This window comes from Hesperophylax consimilis, chromosome 18, assembly GCF_061612785.1.
Source record: "Hesperophylax consimilis isolate HC1 chromosome 18, BYU_Hcon_1.0, whole genome shotgun sequence".
NCBI lineage: Eukaryota > Metazoa > Arthropoda > Insecta > Trichoptera > Limnephilidae > Hesperophylax > Hesperophylax consimilis.
In genome coordinates, this window is record NC_142853.1 from 3,834,868 (window position 1) to 3,858,862 (window position 23,995).

Below are 23,995 nucleotides of genomic sequence, written 5' to 3' on the forward strand. Positions count from 1 at the left end.
ATTTAACCCGATAGCTCCCGTCATTTGAAAATAATGTAAAACTTGTTTTAACTACTTGCCAAGTTGGTGGTTGGTAACAGACTACCCTGTACCTACTTTGGTGACATTTCATGTCCCAGGAGGGGTGGTCTTACCTCCCCAGGACTTATTTAATATTCCGCGACAAGGGCTGTGAATATTACTTAGCCGATCGGTTAGATATGAAATGGTTGTGAATTCATTTTGAAACCATTAACATGTTAATGATGAGGTTTTTAAAGATCAAAAAATACTTTAAATTATTAAATAAATGTAATTTTTTAAAATTTTTTATTTATTCTTAAATATATTTGTATTACAAAGGTATAGTATATTGTCCTCCACGCTAGGAGTTCACCTGTGTATATTATAGCGTCTATTTAAAAATTATTCATATAAATTATGATATTAAGTATATGAATAGTAAATTGTATTTCTTAGTCCTCCTCACTAGGGTGACCTGTGCTGAGACGGACTAAAGTTATTCATTTCTGTTTTCTATGTCGTTTTTATTTATTTTTCATTAATATCTTTTAGCCAGAATTTTGTTCTTGATTTGTAATCACTAAAATTTTCTATTCGCTTTATATAATTATAAAATTAAATAAATAAGTTTTTATATTGTTCAACCTTTTGTCTCGAATTCCTCGGCCCAATATCTGAAAAAATTGCAAAATAAATTTAAAAATGTGGTTTAAATATAGCTTTTCGAACAAACAATAATTTAGGAACAAGCCTTAAAAACTCTAAAAGTAAAATCCCTATACTCAATAACAGTGGCATATATGAATTAAAATGTGACCACGCCGATTGTAACGCCACTTACATCGGACAAACGGGGAGGGCATTCTCAACTAGAGTCAAAGAACATATACGATGTTATAATAATAAAAACACATCCTCAAAATTCGCAGAACATCTCTTGGTGAATAATCATACCCCACTTAACAACAAGGGTCCTAAACCATTGCATATAGAAAAAAAGGGCATTAGATTAAATTTACTTGAACAATTAGAAATCAATAAACGAACGAATGACCCAAATTTAACACTAATTAATAAAGTACGGAAAATAATTTACTCACCACTTCTCAGTATTTTCACAAAACCCAAGCAGTATAATGCACCCAAATAATTCATAGCAATAAAGTCATTAGTAAATAATTAAGAACTCATTACCATTTACTGAGGGGAAAACATAGATTGGTTTAACCTACAATAGATCATGTCATCGGTTTAACCAGTAATAAATCAATGTATGCACCTTCAAAATTTACATTTGAAATAGTATAAATACGTCGTCTCAATGTGGACTAACCACAGTTTGAAAATGGCCTTGTAAGCCGAAACAGCTGTCACAATAATAAAAAAACTAAAACACTTGCAGAACTTAATAATAATATTATCAAATTTAATCTAAATTAAATTTATAAAAATTAAATGGAGTTCTACGAATTAAACACAAAAACAATAAATAAAAAAAATTGTTCAACCTTGTTGAATTTTTTAAAGTCTACACTCGATGTATTTTATGAAGTTAGAAATATACGCGCCGATTGTATCTATCTGTGGAAAAAATTCACTGTGTTTTATTGTTTTTATTTCTAACGCACAATTGCCGTAATTATAGAGAAAAATTACTGCTGTATATCAGACATTGACTAATCGACTTTCTGACGTGCTTAAATAGGTACTTATTTATTTATGCATCAACGAAAAAGTTTTTAGAAAACTTCTGTATCTACTCGTAAATGTATTTTTTTGATTTTTTTACTACACGTACCCCTCAGAAGGACTTGCTCTAGTGGATGTAAAATAGTAAAAATATACTGGGAGCACAACCTTTATTTGGTGTCACAAATACCTGAAGCACAATGATAACTGAGGAATTGAATGAAAACTAAAATATAATTAAAGATTTTACTTATAATTCCTTTTTTTGACACCTGTTTGAAATGAATCTGCAATACTGGGGGCATAGAATGAGAAGATGTTTTGTTAAATATTTACGTTTATTGTCACAAATACCGGAAGCACAATAATAACTGAACAGTTGAATGAAAACTAAATGATTATTAAAGATATTACTTTCAAGGCGTTTTTGACGCCTGTTTGAAATTATTCTGCAATGTACATAGCTCCAAAGTTTTGAATTGCATAAAGAACACTTTTCTAGGCGTATATTTAAAAAAAAATGTTGACCGGATAACTCATCAAAATGATAATTCATCACATCTTTAAAATGTTATATAAAGTCATGGAAAGTGATGAAACAAAAACTTTATTAACTGGGTTAAGTAGGTTAGGTTAGGTTAGGTTAAAAAAAAATCATCGTTTCTAATAACTTTATATCACTTTTTAAAAGTGTGTTGAATTGTCACTGTGTTGAGTTATTATGGAACCGGATTTTTTCTACATGCTTGCACACATGACAGTGGGCCGCCCCATGCAGAAACGACGGACTTTCATAACAATATAGCTGTTTCACCCGTACACACATATATTATTTGAATGGCTATCCCTTTCTAATGCGTTTCGTCCCTTGCTATAAGCTGTTATTGGATGTTATTGGCAATTCTTTTCTTATGCGTTTATTTATTCGCTTTGCATCTAGAAATTGGAACGTGCTATATTTTTAATCGGTCAGTTTGTATTTATGTCAATAATCCCACCAGCACCTTCAAACGCCAACTTTTACAGTGGAGTCACATTCCAATTTTATACGTACAATGACAAAAGATGTATTGCAAACACAATTCAGATTATATGGAGTTCTTTACCTCCAAGTTCCTGTCTCGTGAAAACGGCTCAGAAAAAATAGATGGATTCGGATATTAAGAACGCTACTTCTTTTTCATTATGTATTATGTGCAATCGATTCATGGTTTATGGCCATCGAGTAAGAGTTGACATTTATTAGAGCATTTGATATAAATTGGAATTGAATAATAGCAAGACATCATTGAACAGAACCAAGCCCAGACATCTCACATATCACGTCTCACGTCTCAGCAGGTGTATACTGGAGCAAGGCTGTATTTACTAATTGCGATCATAACATTCGAATATGTAAGTCGATCACTTTTAAAAATGCAACCATTTCAATTAATTATAAATCTTATTTGTAAACGCAGCGACTAATAATGCACATAGACCAGTAGCGGCTGGTAAATAAAAAATGAATGTAATTTTGAATGTAGTCATAACTCTGTGGTTATCCATTGCAAATATATATCAGGTTAGACAAAATAAATTACATGTGTGTATGTCGAGAGTAAGATATATGTTAAAAACATATATCTTACTCTCCCATCTCGTCCCAGAAGAGAAACAGTGCATGTTGTAGGTTGCCGAGCTGTTGAACTCGAGAACAAGCCGTAGAAGCGACCCGTTCTCATGTGACAAATATCATCCGTGTACATATGTTGGGCGCGCGTTTGGTGTGTTTATCGACTATGCACCGGTGTCGAAGGGATCAAATACGCTAGTTCCTAGGAGAATCCATTGTAATGCCGGTAGATCAGAGACATCATACCTTCCTGACGCCTCTTTTCTTATGATTGCAATCCGTCTGTTAAGAGAGTGGAATCCATCAAACGGACAGCCCGTTTCTACACAGAGTCAAGGGTTTTTCTTAGGTGTTTTGGGGATCCAGGCCAGAGGTGGCTGCCAAATTCAACAGTGGGGCGCACTTGTGATTTGTACAGGGTAAACAATTGTGTAGGTACTATTAAAGTAGCTGCAGGCCTTGTACACTGTACAGTACGCCCAGCTTCTGAGAGGATAACTGGACCCTTCTCCTTGAGGATACCTTGGCTACGATGGAACCTCCGAGTCTGAGCTGGTCACTTATAGTTACACCAAGCGTATCAATGGAAGGCATGTTGGAAAGATTGGTACCGTTAAAGGAGACTAGATTGTCATTCCGATCCCTTTTACATAATCAGACATGATTTGGTCATTGAAACATTAAATTCATCAGTACCTACGTAGTGTATCCTAAAGGGACCGGAACTTAACTTGTTCCACATAACTAAGAATGTCGGCTTGATGTTAACTTCTATAATTAACAGTTTACACAACTAGGTCACATTATTAGTTTTTCAGAAATCCTAACGACTTTATTAAGTAATGTCTTTGATAAAATTTAAGTATGTTGCTAACGTGATAAAAACATTTGCTCATATTGTCCAAAGAATTCCAACTTTACTAACCGTGGCACCGAATGGTCACAAAACCTCATACCTGATACCAGTGGTAGAGGAGACCGGGGACAATAGTACCAATTGGCTTTTACCATTTTCTACATCTTAGGTATAATGTTTATGAAAAAAATGCTCAAACTCAACGGCAGATAATTTAGTTGACTACCAAATTCTTACTCTATGATTTTTCTAAATCTTATAGAAATTAAGTAATAAGCGAATGAACAGGTCGGGGGAAATGTTACAACTGACCCCCACGCACAGATTTTTAGTCAGATGAATAATGAAAAAATATAATTATTTGATATATATTATACATGTACGTGGTAAAGTTTTTATTTAGCTAAACTCACATTTCCTTCACTACCACAAATTTCACATGTTAAATAATTTTTCCCATGGTTAAATTAATAAAGAATGACAAACGTTTTCGACCTGTAAATAGACCCGAAAAAACAAAGTATTTTTACGATAATATATATTTTTTTAATGTCTTTTAAAACTTAAAAAAATGTGTGACTAATGATTGAACCTTCCTGCCCAGGAAGTGGAGTCGAAAACTCTATCTACCTCGCTAAATAATGGCGATCGGATAGGATCGATATTTATTTCGTCCAATCACTGCTTTAAAGTCACTAGATTTAAGATAAATGTATTCGCATGTATGTACACATTGCCATCAAAGGTAATAGAATACATTATCATCGACAAACGAGTCTATCTGCCGAATTTCAGCTCGATCGGATGTCGGAAAGTGGGTTAATTTCCACTTCCAAAATTTGAATTCATTCATTCATTACCGAAAACTAAAGTGAAATTCCAATAGATGTATTTAAAAATTTACTTGCGCACGCCAGGATTTGAACCCGCGACTTCTGGATTTGTCGCTTTAGGATCGGAACCAATTAACCACCAACAAATATTTTATCAATAAAATTCACTCCTTCGGTAGCATAAGCAATGAATTCAAAACAAAGGGCCTAATATCCATCCCAATGCTAAGAACGACCACGGCTCAGCAATATATCATAGTCCAAAAACAAAATGAAGGTTAACGAAACATTGAAATATGAACAATTCAAAAAGAAAAATTAACTCCTTGAAATTGGATAGTGATATATTGTACTCTTAATATATGTATACTTAATCTATACTATCTAGCATTTTAAAAACTTTGGCTATCGTTATAATACTTATTCTCTAAAATTGTGTATATTGAATAAGGTTTGTAGTCAATTTAAAGATTGAATTATGTTAATTTGTATGTTGTATTACGTTTGTAGATTTTTAATAAGACTCTGAATATTGTATTACAAACCATAATATTGTATTACAAACCATACTGCACACAAATTCTAACAAAATTACAAAATTTTACAATTAATTATAATACGAAACACTCACTTCATATTTTTATAAATAATTCTTCAACACATTCTTACTCATTTTTTTACTTCTATTTTTTCATATTATTTTTATTTTACTATTTTTTAGTAGACATTTGGTTTATATATAAATTGTAAATTACCAGCCTCAGAACAGATTTGATAGATTACAGATCTAGAGGGGGGTAATGAAAAAAAAACATCTGTACAGAACCAACCTTAAATAAACGCCCGGGTTGCCGGCAATGAAACTGATTGTTTACACATCACATTTTAAGTTTTATTTTCTTTTTATATATACTTACTCCTCCCATAAACATGAACTCCTCGATCTCACCTTATGAAGTAGTAGAATAATTAGGAAAAAAAATTATGTTTCTATTTATACTGTTATAATTTTAAATCTTATATTATTTTGTAATAAAAAATAATATTAGATTTATAGTAATAACTTACCATTGATTTAATTGTATGTATCTCAATTAAGTTACCCAATTAATCTATGTTATCCATTTTGAACATATGTCTGTATATTTTCATTTCAAATAATTATCAAGTAATTAAAATTGAACCTATAGTAAAACTAATAATTTAAACAGTTCTAGAAAATATACTACATTCGTATTTACATTCTCGGCGTATTGCAAACATTCCGTAGACACGGCAAAAATCAACCTGCATATATTTTGTACAGCAGGTACGATCAATTCTACTCAGACCATATCAAGACAAGTTTCATGTTATATTATATATTTATACTTAAGCGATTTTGCTGAAAATTGAAACGATTGTTCTTTTTAGTGTTAGGAGTGATTAACGAGTATTTTGAATGGTGAACGAAATCGGGAACGCCCGGGAAGTCTTCGAAAAACGCATCACCTTCTGCACTGGAACGAGATACGGAGTCGAATAAAAGTATATAATATAGTTTTTTGTGTAGTCAATGTGGTATACAGTAGTGAACGGTAGAAAAATTCGAGGACAACCGAGAAAGACTTAACGCATTATCTCTGCTCTTGAATGAAATACGGGGTCGAATAAAATATAGGTAGTTTTTTTTTAGTAACAATATGGTATACCGTAGTAAATGGTGGACGTTTGTGACACGATCAAGTGAAACAAAAACTAATAAAGAAATTTTTTCTCCATTCTTTAGAATAATGTTATTTCCACTTTAAAAATAGACCCAGTTTTCGGGTACACTAGAATTCATAACCTCTAAACTTTATTCCAAACAAACCATTAACAACCCCGTGCAACGCCTGGTACACGTCAGCTGCTTTTATATAAAAATACAAACGTAGGCGTTGGATATCATTTGATATGGCAATTGGCAAGGTTTCCTTCTAAATGACAAGCGCTGAACACATAATTCCTAGAAGCGTTATCTGGAGTGTCGCCAACAGAGATGTGCAAAATGGGTACCCAAAACCATTTGAAATGCAAAATGGAAATGGGTCAAAACTTTTCCATTTGAAAATGCAAAATGCAAAATGGTTTTTAGAAAAGAATTTCAAATGCATAATGCAAAATACCTATTTTCAAAATGCATTGAAAATGCAAAATGGTTTCTCAGGTCAAACAATTAAAATAATTATAAAATTTTTAAACAATTTTGTCATTTAATAATGGACATCAATGTAGAACAAACATATTACATGATGGTAAATCCAAAAACACCACGACTACAGATTATGAAACCACAAAAAATTTGCGCGGGACTAATGTTGCCAACGTAAAAACATAGAAACTGCTATCTAACATTTAATACTACAGCGTCATGTCCCCATGTTCAGTATTTGAATCAGTATTTTTTATAATGGTATCACTCAATTGCCAGGGCTCCTACCTATCCTACCAGGGAGCAACTTGACAAATGTAAATTATCTCTCATAGCGAGGTTGAGGATCGACTGATATTTGTGGCTTATGAAAAAAAGATGAGTTGAGATAGTAGGAATAATGTTGCAAAAAAGCATTTAAAATGGAAAATGCATTGAGAAAAAAAAAATGCAAAATGGTTTGTAGAAAAGCATTTAAAATGCAAAATGGAAAATACCCAGTTTGCATTTCCATTTGAAATGGATTTATTTGAAATAAAGCACATCTCTGGTCGCCCATTATTAATATAAACTTCTAGATACCAACAAGTAAAAAAAAAATTTAAGGCTTTGGATTATTTTTGATAATTTTTGCCAAAAGTAAAGAAAATTTGAGCTTCTTTTTACTTCTAGCACACGAACACGCCCAAATCAGACTTCTACAAATTTATCTGTTCAGTGAATCCAGCCCAATCATTCACTTCTTTGAGATAAATAATTTATTCAAGTCACTAACTGAGTTTCTTAACACCACATATTTACAGATCATTAGAAAAAGCGAAAATATAGACTTCTTTTTAAAGGAGTTTAAATGAATGGTAGTTTGAAGGTGGAACGAAAACACCATTATAAACTTCTCAGTACATCTGCCTAAAAGGACCCGGAATTACCCAGTATTTAGTGAGATCATAAATTTCCACCTTTGTCTTTTAACCAAATCTTATTTCTTAAGGAAACGTGACAATCATTCGATATTTTTGAACTCAGATATCAGTAACGTGTTATTAGAAACATAAAAATGTAATATTATTATTAAATATATTTTGCAAAACAATCGCGTTCCCGGCGTTGCAAGGGTCTCGAATTATGTCTACTCGTATGAAGTTTTAATAAATTATGTAAAAGGATCGCTGAAGTTCCAAAAAAAACTAGATTACTAAAAAAAACGCATATTCATGCCATTATTGTATTTTTAATACCTTTAAAATCCTCTTATGAATATAGAGAAACGCACACTCAACAGTACGTAGTTGACTTTTCCACATGGCAACCGTTCTTCGACCAACTCTTATACTCAAACTAATGAAATAACTGCCAGATTTTATAGTTTTTCCTCCATTTTATAACATGGATATCATCAACAATCAAGTACTTGCCTTCCTTTAGTTAAAAATACCACCCCCCCCCCCGCACTGAATCTCCAAAGAAAACGTATGTCTCAAATATCACATATTTATACTGCAAGAAAACGTAGGATAGCCTGGATAAGTTGTCTGTGGTTTGGAAAGGGTATCACAGGGTCTTTTTCTTAACCCTGCCCTAAAACAAATTTGCGTAGCTGGACTTGTACCAGTCACAAAAAAAACAGCGAAGGAAAGCAGTAACCAGAGATAGCAATGTTGATGCTGATACAAGTCGGTCAAAGGATCCTGTGTTCTATAATAGAGAGCAGACAGACATACAAACGTTAATTTTTATTTATATAGACAAGACCTAATTTTTTATAATTTGAAACGTTAAAAAATCAAGAAAAACACGTTCATTAAAAATTGATATCGGTCTGCGATACTTATGGATGAAATTAATTTATTGCATTGGGTCTATGGAAGGATTTCTTCATGTAACATCGCATTAGATTAATGTAGGTTTGCTCCAAATAAGTAAGAACTAGACGATGGCAATTCTTTGGGTGAACCTACTCACACTACACAGCTTATTGGCTATACATGGATATGCAGGTGTCGGCAATAGTATAATAAGTTAGTAAAACGCAATCAGCGATACATTATATCGGTTTCTTTGAAAAATATTGCTAACACTGCTTCTGGGTCTCCGCCATAGAAAACATTAAATACCAAAGGAAGATTGTAGAGTTGATCAAACAGTATAGAAACGAAACAAATACATATACGCATTCAGGTCGTCTTCAAAAGGATAGGTTAATCACGCCTTTGTCACCCGTAATAATATTTTTATTTAAATTTGATTGCTATATTGTAAATTAAAGAAGATTTACAAGAAATAATAATATAAAAGAAACGTGGAATGTTTTCTTAGCCCCCATTACCAGAATATTCTGTGCTGAGGGGTTTTGGGTATAGGATTTTCGGCAACTTTTACGGTGCAACTTCATGGTTTGGATGAGGATTGTTTGAAGACCTCTATGACGATTTTTTAAAAATACTAGTCATGTCTTTTTCCAATGATTCCTTAAGTCGAGATTTGATGTCTGTAATATGGTTATGTTTGCTAATAATTTGTTTCAAATGTGTGGGTGTTTGTTAATAATTTTACAGCTAAAAAATCAGAGCTTCTGTCTCCAAAGGTAGTATTATTACACATTAAGTATATTTGCTTCGCTCTGGTTGGTCACTATGATTATGTGAGGTGTTTGCGTCTTTATCTTTTTGATATGATGAACCAGGAAGAACCAGAAACTGTGGGTGTGTCTGCAATAAAGTATAAGTTCAATATTTACTTACTTCTGGTGATACTGATCAAACATTTTAAAATTTCGAAGTTCTTTCTCGAATAGGTAATTTATTTGCTTTTATCAGGAGATTTTTCAATGTGGATGAGTGTTTCAGGCTAATAATTATTGCTTGTAAAATAATTGTTACCCTTTGTGCTATGCATTAAAAATCTTGTCTTAAACATTAGTTTACCAAAATAATAATAATTAATATTTGACAGGTTCTAGTATCTTCACCAAAAAATGTAGACAATTTATCTCGACGCCATCTAGTGAGAGAGTTAGCACTTACAATGCCTTTCTCATATAAAATAAAGTTGGTTGTTTCATGTGAAAAAATGTAACAAGCAGTAATTGTTGAATGAAACACTAGTATATATTGAATTATTTCGCGGATAAGAGATAAGCCGCCATAGCTCAGTGGTCAGAGCTGTCGACCGGAAATCGAAAGGACACGGGTTCACGTCCCGTTGGCGTCATGTATCTTTTATCAGGAGGTTTTTCAATGTGGATGAGTGTTTCAGGCTAATAATTATTGCTTGTAAAATAATTGTTACCCTTTGTGCTATGCATAAAAAATCTTGTCTTAAACATTAGTTTACCAAAATAATAATAATTAATATCATAGTTGTATCGAATCTTAAATATCTTGCCTGTCCAGGCCTTACTATGGGTCAAAATATTGATTCAGCATAAATCAGACTCTGAATATAAAAAAAAAATGGAAAATGAACACAACACTAGGTTCACAAAGAATGAAGTCATGCTTGTCCCAAAAGGTAACAATAAATGCGGACAGCTAAAAGTGCCCAAAATGTTCAGCATGTTGCCAAGTATCATAAATTGTAAATTCCCAAATAGATTCAGATACATGCTGAAAAAATGGCTTATAAGTAGAAATACTAAATAGTTATCATCACTATTAACCAATAGTTGTTATTTATTAGCATGTAGATTTAGTGTTATTTTAGACTGTGTGCCAATAATAATAATCTGAATATCTTATAAGTAGCAACAATATTAACAAACAATATTATGTCCGGGTTAAATCTTCCCCACAGGAAAAACAACACGTCAAATCACCAGAGATCAAATGGGAAAATAATTCACCGACTCCAGATATTTTCATATCAGAAGGTTCGGCTCCGTAGAACTTCTAACTGGATGCTGATCCCTCAACATAAATATTTAAAAAATAATATTAATAGTATTAATATTATGTATACATATATAAATTTTAATTGAACATGTACATCCTGTTGACAAACTGCTTAATTGTAGTTAACTAACTAACTAACTAACCATCACGCCGTTTCCCCGCAGGGGTAGGCAGAGAGGACGGACCGCCAAACAACTCGGTCTTGGCACACACTCCTTGCCTCATTCACATACATACATCGTCTCATACATACTCTTCTATTATTCTGACTCTTGACATGGCCCGACTAAAGTATCTGATTCACTTGGTCGTGCCATGTCTTCCTCGGGCGTCCCCGACTTCTGCTACCATTCACATTTGCATCGTATATTCTCCTTACACTCCTTTCTTCGCTCATTCGCTCTACATGCCCAAACCATCTAAGCGTCCCTTTCTTGATCTTACTCATTACGCTTACATCAGCCTTGCACTCTTTGCGGATCTCCACATTCCTCACACGATCATACATGGTTTTACCACACATACGCCTCAGGGACCTCATTTCAACAGAATTCAATCTACTTTCATCCTTTCTTTGCCAGTTCCATGCCTCACTTCCATACATCAGGGTAAGTACCAGCACTCCATTGTGGACTGCTAACTTCAATTGCTGATTCAACTGCTTAATTGTAGTTTAACGGGATAAAACTTTAAAGAACAATAAAAAATAGGTTTTAGCCTAATGCATTATTTGTACAATTCGTTGTTTCTCTATCCACAAATAAATAACTTCAATTCGAAAAGTTTTCAACAGGTATTTTACACAAACACTAGATAATTAAATGACAAAAAGGCTATTATTAGTCATGTCTTAAAGATTTTCAATCCCAAACCCCCCTTGATTAAATCACTGGATATACAATATACATTCTACTTAGGTTTAAAAACATAATTACAATAAAAAATATTATTGTTACTCAAATTTAAAAGATTTTCCACGACTGCGTTCATCTAATGAGCGATGAGAAGGAAGGTCGGTCATCTCTGAATTTTACCTCGATCCAGATCTGATGTTAGATGTATAAAAGGCTACAGCAACCACCACTTGATATCAGTTGGTTTGTGAACAGTTCAGTTCAGTGATCTTACAGAAGTCCAAGCAAAATGCAAGCATTCGTAAGTAAAGTATCGCTTTAATAATTTTAAATAAAAATAAACGTTTTGGAAGTGAATCATAATTTGGACGAAATGAGTGGAAAAAAGTGCAGGATTCACATTCTCAAATATTCTAGGAACTACTCTTTAGAAATGTTTAAAAGACAGTCATTTACATATGTTATGACAACAAATAGCTAACATACTTAGTTTTAATTTATTCAACAACATTTATTCTGAAAGCAGATCTATTTTTAGACTTGTCGAACTTACTTCTAATGAAAATTAATCAATATAAATTTATAAATAAAAAGAGACGTACTTGCTTACTTTTTGACACATTCACTGCTTGTAACCGTCGTTACCGGTGTTCATCGCTTTATATTCTAGATTGTTATTGGTACCTCCCTATAGTTTTTTTTGACTGCACGGTACCGATTTTCCTCTCAACCACCTCCTCTAATCCGTCTCAACAATGTTTCTTTAACACTCTCTTCAGGTGACATGACCATATGTTGTTGTATACTTACTATATAGTCGTAAAATTTTAATTATATCCATGTTACTTAGTTTTGTTTTGTATTTCGGTAATTTCTGTCTTTGTTTTGTATTTACAAATCTGTGAACATTGATGACTATCTATTTTTCATTCTCTTCTGTATATAGTATTGAGACTGTTTATGTTCCTTAAAAAATATATTATAAATTTACCGTCTAACAAATTAGATTCTTACACACCCGTTCAACGTTGGTGAGGTAAAGCCGTATATATACAACACGTTTTTTAGTCTTGTTTTAATCTTTATGATTTTGTTCCAGATCCTCCTCTCTTTAGTGGCCGCCGCCGTGGCCATGCCCTGGGAGCCCGAATTGTCCTCCGGATGGCAGCCACAGGCCGTGGCTCACGCCCCCGTAGCCTACGCCCAGGTCTCACAGCCCCAGATTGTCAAGCAGTACGTGCAGCCCCAGATTGTCAAGCAGTATGTGCAGCCCCAGCTTGTCCAGCACGTACAGCCCCAACTTGTCCAGCAAGTTCAGCACGTTCAGCCTCAGATCGTCCATGCCGCTCCTCAGTACGTTCAGGCAGCTCCCCAGTACGTCCATGCTCCTCAGGTCATCAAGGCTGTTGCCCCTGCTGCCAGTTCCTATGCTAGCTTCTCCCAGGTTTGAAACACAAGCTTTCTTTCTTTCGTGTTTCCCATCTATGATGACACTATCGGTGTATTAATATCACCCGTCAAAAACACAGGTCATACCCAAAACGTTATACCATAAGGCGTATTTCAAAATACCCCCACAGAATATGTAATCTATTGTCACAATTATTTTATCAGTAAATCGGTTTAACCGATAATAAATCATTTTAAATTGGGAGATAAAATAGAATCATATAAATAAGTCGTCTAAACGTGGTTACAACCACCGTTTGGAAATTGCCTTGAAAGAACAAAAATCAAAAAATACTTTTACAACTTAATAATTATACTATTGAATTAGATTTTAATTTAATTAAAAAACTGAAGTTCTACCAACTAAACACAAAAACAATAAATAAAAGGCGTTGCTGTTATATATTATTTGATCACTTCGATATTCTTTCAATTGTTCCATCGAGTATGTCAAGACCTCTCTGGCTGAAGGGGGAAGTTGTTAAATATTTCTTTGGAATGGATTTTAAACATTCCTTTACTTATCCAGGTCCACATCACCCACCCTGCTCCCGTTGTGAAGCAAGTGTACGCTCAGCCCATCGTGAAGCAAGTGGTCGCTCAGCCCGTGTACGCCCAGCCCATCGTGAAGCAAGTGGTCGCTCAGCCCGTTTACACCCAGCAAGTCGTGAAGCAGGTGGTCGCCCAGCCCGTGTACACCCAGGTGGCACAGCCTGTCCTAAAGCAGCTGGTCTCTGCCCAACCCTCTTACTCTCACAACTCCTGGTAACCTGTCAGACCACCAGCCATAGTTGATAGAGATGTAAAAGAGACTGGTTTCCATCTTATGGTCAATATTTATCTGGAGCTATCTTTTAAAGACTCTTAACAATTTTAAATCTACATTTCTATGTCTGTCAACTATACTCACCGTTGTAGACATCGTTTTGTTGTCCTCTTTCACATATTAATTTATACGCAAATCGAATAGTTATTAATTTATTGATTATTTCTTATATTTACAATGCCACATTCTCTCAACTTTGTAATTAAAAATGTTCTTAACTTTGTATTTTGATGTATTGAGTTAATTTTTTCCACTGTCTCGTTCTATAATTTACGTGTGTTTGTGGTCTTTGTTATATCTATGAAATAAATAAAATGAAACGCTTATAGCATTATATTTTTTACATCAACTTGTTTTCATCGTTGCGCCTTTGAAAATTGGTGCCTACACCTACTAGGGTTCAAAATTGGTCCACATCAATAACATGACTTGTTTTACTATTAGTTGAATCTACACTTAAAGCATTGAGTATCAGTAATTTCTTATCGTCTGAACGCAAAAGCTTGGTAGAGCAATATTTTCCTTTTTAACCCTTTTTTGCCTCTTAACTAGTGCCTGAACTAATTACTTAAGGTTTCTTTGAGTTTGCCAAGCTTTGCCAAGTTTGGAAAGCTAACTGAAGATGCTGCCTCCTGAAGGAGACCGGAAAATCATATCAATTCCCCACACTAAATCACACAGGAATGGATCATTGAAACATGAATTCAAACATGTAATTTATATCATAGAAGGAAACTCTTTGGAACTAGATTGTTTTAAATTTAAGACATCGCATCTTCAAAGTGTCCTTGTCAAACAAATAGTAAGTATAATCATATTTAGTTAAATGTCACCTACGTAACAGTGCACACGCAAATCTGGATCCATTCCATATATAAGCATTATTTTACTTTATTTTAAGCATATTCACATCGTATAATATAGATCAGTTTTAGAAACATATACTATCACATCGAGAAACGTCTGGACGCGAAACACAAAGCTGGTTGGTTGCTGGGAAGTAAATTATGAACATTTATAAAAGTGTCTTAACTAAATACTTAAACGAAATATTCGACTCTGAAAAGGGAACCGAATTTTTTTGCCGAATTTGGACTTCGCAAATTTGTTCATAACGTGGCGAGTAATTTGCGCTCCCATGTAAAAATGTCTATTTATTCTAAAGCAGATTTTACTTTTAAGAAGTAAATGGTGATATTATAATGCGAGATGCCTATTTACTGTCAGATTGATTTATTGACGAATCACAGTCAGCCTTACTCCCTTCATTCTTCAACAGTTGATTTTACCCCTCGCCATTATCTTCTCGTCTATTAATTCCTATGTCTGTGATTTTTGCCTATAACTTAACTGAGTTTTTGTAACTGAATAGTTCTCACGTAAGTAGTGTAGGTTTATTCGAACACTGTCTTTAACACGACTATTTGCCGACATGCCCGTTGTGCCGTATCTGGAAATGACGATTGTGTAAAAAAAAATAATACCACACCTGAGTCCTTACCACTCGGAGCCAGTGTGAGAACGGCATCCCGAATTGTCTGGCATCGACTTTGAGTTGTTATTGTTTTCTTACTTTAAAATATCGATAGCCTTTCTTCAGAACAAATGCACTCTCTCAATTTTTGATTTTGATATGTTAAGCTCTCTGAAACTCATTCCAGTAGATGGTTAAAGGAAGTGATAGACATTCTCTTAAGCCATTAAGCGCACTTGAGGTGATTTTCTCACGGTGAAAACGGCGCTATATAAATAAACCAATCATTATTATTCTAAAATAATTAAAGAACTTTAGTTCATCACTTCTCAACTCACCAATTAACACTTAGAAAATTCCTACAGAAAATCATTCAGCTATGATTGGGTGTACCCAAAATTTTCTTTTCAATTTTTTCCTTCTTTTTAATAAGTACCACATGACAACAAGAGCTTCATCGTCGTCCATTGCGCACCATTACTGAAAAATGAGCAAATAACATGTTTTGGTTGAATCGACAATTATTTTTTTTCGTAGAGTATGGTCCGTTTTTAAAACGGAAGTGTGAACAGGGTCATTGGCCATCCGTTTTTAAAACGGGACCCGCCTCCGATTTGAAAACGGAAGTGGGAACGGGCCCTAACCCATGACCATTGGAATTCCAATATTCTTGTTTGAAATAAAGAAAGAGAATATTTTTATGTATAAAGTACAGAACAAGAAGGATAAAAATAAAACACTACAATGATTTAACAAATAATTAATGATACCATCCCTTCAAGAATGGCGTACAACAATATGCAAGAATAAAACATTAATATGTCTAGAAAAACGTTTTATTTTTAAATTATTTTGAAGGTTATGCCCATCAATGTAATATATCGTTAAAGAAGAAGATAATATTAATAAATCTAAAAGAAACATGGAACAGTACAATACACAGAAAAATAATAAAATAACCGTCACAGTAGATAATTATCCACTGTCCTTATTTGGCCACATTTAAGCCAATTTACAAACGCCCGCGAGATCAGGCTGGCCAAAATGTGGGTAATTTGAAAGATATTTTAAAACATTTATTGGAATTATTCCATAAGTTCCTATTTGTTATTGAAATTTACATTATTACTAACCTTAGTTTATATGTCAACATATTAAAATTCGGAGATATAATTTTTTGAAAGAAGGCAAGATATTTCCAAACCACACACTTTCCTAGCGCTCAAGGCTGAAATTGATTATATAGCAGAATGCTCAAGTGGATAACATACGAGTCAATTTTTTTGGAAAAAATTCGGTTTATGGGCGAAATTCCTAAAAAATAAAACTAGTTATTTTTTTACTAACTTTGGGCCGGGGAATCCGAATCTGGAAGAATTAGGTTGCGGCAAGCAATATTAACTGAATTACACGACTTTAAAATTTCGACGCACAAACAATTTAACTGGCCATTTTGAACGCTTTCTGACAATAAAACTAGTTATCTTGGGAGGAATGCAGATTACGCCAAACTCTGGGAATTGAATAAAAAAAAATTGAGGGAGATACAGCCGATCAAAGTTTAATAAAATTGCACTTCGCGATCTGATATTATGACCTCGGACAGTCCGCCGCCATATTTTGTCACTGTTAAGAAAATCAAATTATTAACTTTTTAATACTTTTGAAATTTCAGTAGTGCCAACCAAAAAATAAAAAGTGTTGCCATATAATAATATCAATGCATGGAAAATTCTGAAAATTAAATATCATTTGCCAGATTGGTAGTTTATTATTTAAAATCTTGTAAATACTTAATTTATGTATATATATATAACCTAACCTAACTGTGATTTTCTATAACAAAAAAATGACCCTTTAATAACGCCCACTCGCGTCCCCTTTATAGTTTTATCCCAGTTTTCAAGTAGTTTGTGGGCTACGCTAGGTTTGTATAGACGGTTTGTGATTTAATACTAATACCTTTTTTTCCATGTTATTTCCTGTACACAAAATTGCCCCTCTAATAACGCCTGCTCGCGTCCCCTTTAGAGTTATATCCCAGTTTTCAAGTAGTTTGTGGGCTACGCTAGGTTTGCATAGACTGGTTTGTGATTTAATTCTAATACCTTTTTCCCATGTTCTTCTGCCTACTCTAACCCAAACTAAAAACCTAACCTATTTTGTAAAAAAATATTATTATTATATGGCAACACTTTTCTTTTTTTGGTTGGCACTACTTAAATTAAAATAGTTACTAATTTGATTTTCTTAAGTCATAGTTGATTGTTGATAAATAAAACATGGTTTCTATGTATCGCGTACGAAATTTCAAAACCCTATAACTCAGTTAATAGTACCGACCTCCACCAAATTCTTTCGGATTCGGATTTCCCGGCCCAAAGTTAGTATAAAGATGTATAAAAATAACTAGTTTTATTGTCAGAAAGCGTTCAAAATGGCCAGTTAAATTGTTTGTGCGTCGAAATTTTAAAGTCGTGTAATTCAGTTAATATTGCTTGCCGCAACCTAATTCTTCCAGATTCGGATTCCCCAGCCCAAAGTTAGTATAAAAATAACTAGTTTTATTTTTTAGGAATTTCGCCCATAAACCGAAGTTTTTTTTTTTTTTTTTTCAAAAAACTTAACAATTCTGTATGTTGGTCATATCTTAATTAAAATCACAGAAGTCATCCTTTCAGTCATTTAGCTAGGTAGGAAAACCAGTGTGATCGCAATAGGCGAATCAAGAGTGGACAAATTAAAATTCAATTGTGAACTTGGAAGTTGACACAACTATGGTTGGAGATTACCCCTTTGATGTTCTTCAAAGATGTTGATGGTTGGTTTCACTCACAGGAGATATTATTTATTTCACGCACAAGCTTCCATAACATCCAGGTTGGATACGAGAGACACTGAGGGAACCGAATATGTTCACTGCACAGGCCTTCTACCCTGAGTTGATAACAGCAATGATAACAAAAATATGTTCAGCAAACAGGCTCCATCGATAAACTGGTTTGACAGTCATGTTAATTGTTGTAAAATGTCACACACACACGTGGGTATGGTCAGATAATGATAGGTACCCGTAGGTAAAAAGGATGGGAAATGCAAGGAAAATGTTAAAGAAAGTTTAATAGTTGTGTCAACAACCAGTGATGCATTATTTGAATAGTTACTTGTTATAATTACGAGTTGTAACACATAAGAACATGTAGGGATACCTACAGGTACGTCACACAAATCTCAGATAATTAATAACATGATAGTTGACTGCTCTAAACCGGGAAAACCTCCCAAGTAGTTGAATCTATTTATATAAAAATTATTGTTTCTTTGTTTGTTAAAAATTACTGGACCGAACTAGCTGAAATTTGTAAAGTTTGTTCTTACTGTCAGGAGTGTTTAGAGCAAGGCTGCCCAACCTTTTTAACAGTTGGGCGAAATTGACGATTTTGAATCACTGGCGGGCCACTGAATACCTGACGGTTCCTATTTCCATGGGGGGGGGGGGTTGTTAGAGAATTTCTATAAAACATAATTCCCCACAAAAAAAAATCAAAATGAGTGCTCCCCACAAAATATTTGAAATCCATGGGGAGGGGGGGTTGTTACGGAACTTCGCTGAAAAACATTATATCAAAAACCGGTGTATTTTTAAAAAGTAAGTTCAACAGGTTAGATTTTTTCGTCGCTGATTCTCGTTCTGAGTAGCCTAAATAGCGATAAATCGCCTTCGTTGGCAACACTGGTGACCGCGCGCAAGCTGCATTGTTTGTTTTACCGCGGGCCCGCGACATTTTTTCGAATTGGCGGATTGGCGGATTGGCGGATTGGCGGGTTTTTTGAAAATGGTTCACGCGGGCCACTTATAATTCGTTCGCGGGCCACATTGTAACCCGCGGGCCAGGGGTTGGGCAGCCTTGGTTTAGAGAGTCGGGGACCCCCAAGGAAGACTTAACGCGTCATCTCCGCATTAGAATGAGATATGAAGAAGAATTAAAGACTATATAATTAAGTTTTTTTAACTGTTACTGGTATGTATGGTATACAGTAGTCAATGGTAGAAAAAATCGGGGACGCCCGATGAAGACTTAACGCATTATCTCTGCACTGAAATGTGATACAGAGTCTAATAAAATGAATAAAATGCACAAGTTGTCAGGTTCACTAGAACTCTAAACTTAAAACTTTCCACAAAACATTCATAAGTCCCCGTACAACGCCGGGTACACTTCAGCTAGTAATAAACTATTATTTAAAGAAAGAGTATGCACATATAAAAATATAGGGTGTCCAGGGGTAAAGTGTGCTAACTTGGGGGGGGGGATGATTCTACATGATAGTGCAAGTAAAAAAGATAAATGACTTTTTTAATTCAAGAATCCATATAAATTATCGACGAAAATGTCTACTTCAGCACACTCAATCTTATTATACAGTCGACACATTTGGGTCAGAGGACTAAAATAGACGATATTATTATTGAAAATATTCAGGTGATACAAAGGATAATAAATTATTATAAGCAATAATTAGTACTATTTATTATGAGCAATTATTAGTACTAATTATTGCTTATTAATAATTATGTCTTATAAACATTAGTTTATCATTAAAAAAATAATAATATTTGACAAGTCAAAATATTTCACCAACAAATGTATATATAATATGTCTCAAAGCCATCTAGTAGAAAATTTAGCACTAACATTTCCTTTCCTACAAATATAAAGTTGGTTGTTTACAGGTAGAAAAAATATAATAAGCAGTAATTGTTGATTGAAATACTAGTACACATTGAATTATTTGGCGGGTTGGAAATTACCCGACGTGGCTCAGTGGTTTAGAGCGTCTGACCTGACATCAGAAGGCGCGGGTTCAATTCCCGTCGGCGGCATTTATTTTTACTCGGGAGATATTTTAAATTTGTATTGATATTACAGGCGACTAATTATTGCTTATAATAATTTATTAACCCTGTATATAAACCACATAAAACAAAATGAATGAAAACGTTATAAATATATGGAATTCAACCGTTTATACAACTCTATAGAGTTTTAAAATACACATAAAAAAATTAATAGAACTTATGAAGGTTATGCTCACTTTACGCTCTACACGTATCTTATGGGCTCTGTATATGGATTTTCAGGGGTCGACAACATTTGTGTAATAATACCTTCAACTATTATTTAGATGTAATGATACGACTATTTTTCTTTTTCAGGAGCGTCATAGTTTTACACGCACAAAAGTATATCACAAGGGAATCTTCAAAGTTGATAAATTAATAGAATAATTTTGACGGCCTCCGTCTTAACGTTCTCGACTACGAATGCGGAGGTCGCGGGTTACAATAGTTAATTCATTGTTCTCAGAGTATTTGCGGCACATTCCAGAGTAAAAGATATTCTCTGAAAGTCCACCATTCGGATTTTAACCTTGGCTTGAAAAGGCTTTAGCCGTGATTAGTAACGAGATCTGAATAGCTATGTACTCTCCCATCTTCATCTTTTCCATATCATTCTCCTCTCTAATACCTTCACCCTGACATATTCATCAGACGCTTGAGAGCTGTTGGGACTCTTCTGCGGTAATCACACAATAATAATTGAATGAAACAGAGACAATTTAATGAACATTAAATAAGTTACTATCTATGATTACCGGGTAGTATCAGTTCTCAATTTGCGCTAATTTCTCGACTTTTTGTAAATGACTTTCAATATTAACCGTACAGCATCCGAGTACGATCTGTCACTGAGCCGGGAGAAATGTGCTTGATTCCATACAAAGTTATTGGGACACCAATTTAACTATTTGATTATGGGTATTGTACCTTCATCTCATCTGTATGGTCTGCAGGAACGAGACGGAGACGGATAATATACACTAATATAACGACATTTCACGAAAAACTTTGATTTTGAAAGCGTCTTGACGCAGCTATAAGCTTCTCCCTTTAACACATGTTTCTGCATTACCTCACCCAACCAGTTACCCAATTACCTGCCTCTGTTTGACATAGTGGAGTACCTACATCCATGACATTTTCAACAATTTATTCATAAACGACCAGTCTGTTAAGAAAACCTGTGCAGTGTATACCGTGAAGTAACCCTGAATGCGTTTAATTAAAGAGCTTGTGCAGTAACAAATCCATTATATCGATTGAAAAGACCAATATTAAATCAGAATACTTTTCATTTCTAACTGTTAACCACAGTTAACCCAATAGTTGTGTCAATAATAAAAAGTACACAGTAAAACTAAAAAAATATTAGAAAGGGATTACAGAAATCATTAAAATAATTGAAAAAAATCTCTCTGGATTATACATCCCCAGTTTACAAACATAAAAAATATTACATTTTATTCGGAGGTAAAATATTTGCCACGCCTGCTAATGCCCAGCTGAGGGGAAGGTCGGTCATCTCTGAATTTTACCTCGATCCAGATCTGATGTTAGATGTATAAAAGGCTACAGCAACCACCACTTGATATCAGTTGGTTTGTGAACAGTTCAGTTCAGTGATCTTACAGAGTCCAAGCAAAATGCAAGCATTCGTAAGTAAATCGTTGAATGTAGGGATTACAATTTTTATTTTTGTAAAAAAATATTTTTTTAATTTACATTTACAAAGCAATACTGGACGTATTGTCATATTAATTAATTAAGTACAAATATCAATGAATTGAACATTTTAAATTGAAATACCTACTACCCTAAATATGCATTGGCAGTCCGCATTTACTTTTTGACACTTAAAAGGCAAAATTAGTTAATGAGTTCTTTTTTCTCAACTTGTTATGTGAACAAATTCATTTCTCCAAGCCCTAACCAATGTAGCGTCATTGGACGAACGGATTCATCTCGCCGCGTATACGACTTCTTTCAATTCTAAGAGCTTCGTTAGTTCAACTCCGTTCATTAAGAAGTAATTTTGAATAACGAATGACATTATTAAAAAAGATGTGTATTTTGAGAGTTTTTTAGTTTGAGAAAGCCGCGCTAAAATTTATCTATCGTTGACTATGCTCGCAAATATCTCTAACTGGCTGATAGATGACGAATTTAGTCAACTTCGTATTGACATAATGCTTGACCTCCTGATCCTGTAAGGATGTAGGGATGTATGGCAATAATAATTGTGTAGCTCCTATCTATCCAAGCACGTTGAATCCTAAAAATTATAGTAGCGTTGGTAATGTAGTTTTAGTGATTTGTCTTATATGTAGTTTTGTACTAGTTTTTATTTTATTTTATGTTACTGTTATACACTTTAATAGTATTGTTTTATATTCAGTTTATCAGTTTACAATATATATAATAATATCATGCTTTAAAAAAGTATAATATTCGATAGTTCACTAGGTATATTCTGTTCTTAAAATCCATGCTTAAGCCCGGCTGGGCGTAAAATAAAATAAATAAGATAACTGACTATATGTTTTGATGGTAAGTCCTTGTTGGTTTTGCGAGTTGATGTTCCCATCAAGGTGGATCATTAGAACCCTATAAATAGTGGAGATTTTGATAGTGGAAAGCACCAATTGGCTTAACATTTTCTACAGCGATTGGTGCTTTCCATTCCTAGAGCTGCACGTTTCTTCTGAGGTGAAAGTGTTATGTTTGATCCTTCATGCGCCCTTATTCAATTTCTACAAAAATATTGAATAGTTTCCAGGCTTCTTAAGGGTTTTTTCCTTCTGTGCGCATCTAGTTTTTTCTCATGTTATTTGAACATGGCATTTTTTTCAGATCCTTTTCTCTTTGGTGGCCGCCGCTGTGGCCATGCCCTGGGGTCCCGAACTGTCCCACGCCCCCGTGGCCTACGCCCAGGTCTCCCAACCCCAGATCGTCAAGCAGATTGTGCAGCCTCAACTGATCCAACACGTTCAGCCCCAGATCGTCCATGCTGCTCCTCAGTATGTCCATGCAGCTCCACAATACGTCCATGCTCCCCAAGTCATCAAGACTGTTCAAGCCCCCGCTGCCAGCTCCTATTCTAGCTTCTCCCAGGTTTGAAATACATTGTTTTCATCATTCACACTCCATTGAGCCAACATAATTATTTTTATTCAGACCTGTGGATACACTATATCAAAGCACAATGGAATTCCATGAGAGCTTAACAGCGCTTCAACAGCGCTTATAGATTGATAATTGTTTCGGTTATCGGGGTCTTGCAGTGCCATCGCAATGTTTTGCATCAAATAGAGTTATTGCAAATTGTTTTTATACTAAAACGAGCCATATTTGTAGGAGCAAAACGATACCTAACTGGGGTATTCAAATATTTTCATTCTTCACCTCAACGTGAAGTAATTTCAGACTACCT

At 34.3% G+C, this 23,995-nt stretch overlaps 1 non-coding gene across 1 annotated transcript; it reads left to right on the plus strand.

The window, feature by feature from the left end:
- The first annotated feature begins 20,474 nt into the window (after window positions 1–20,474).
- Window positions 20,475–20,547, plus strand: TRNAS-UGA (transfer RNA serine (anticodon UGA)). The gene has a single exon. It is a non-coding gene; the product is annotated as a tRNA-Ser (tRNA).
- Window positions 20,548–23,995: the final 3,448 nt, after the last annotated feature.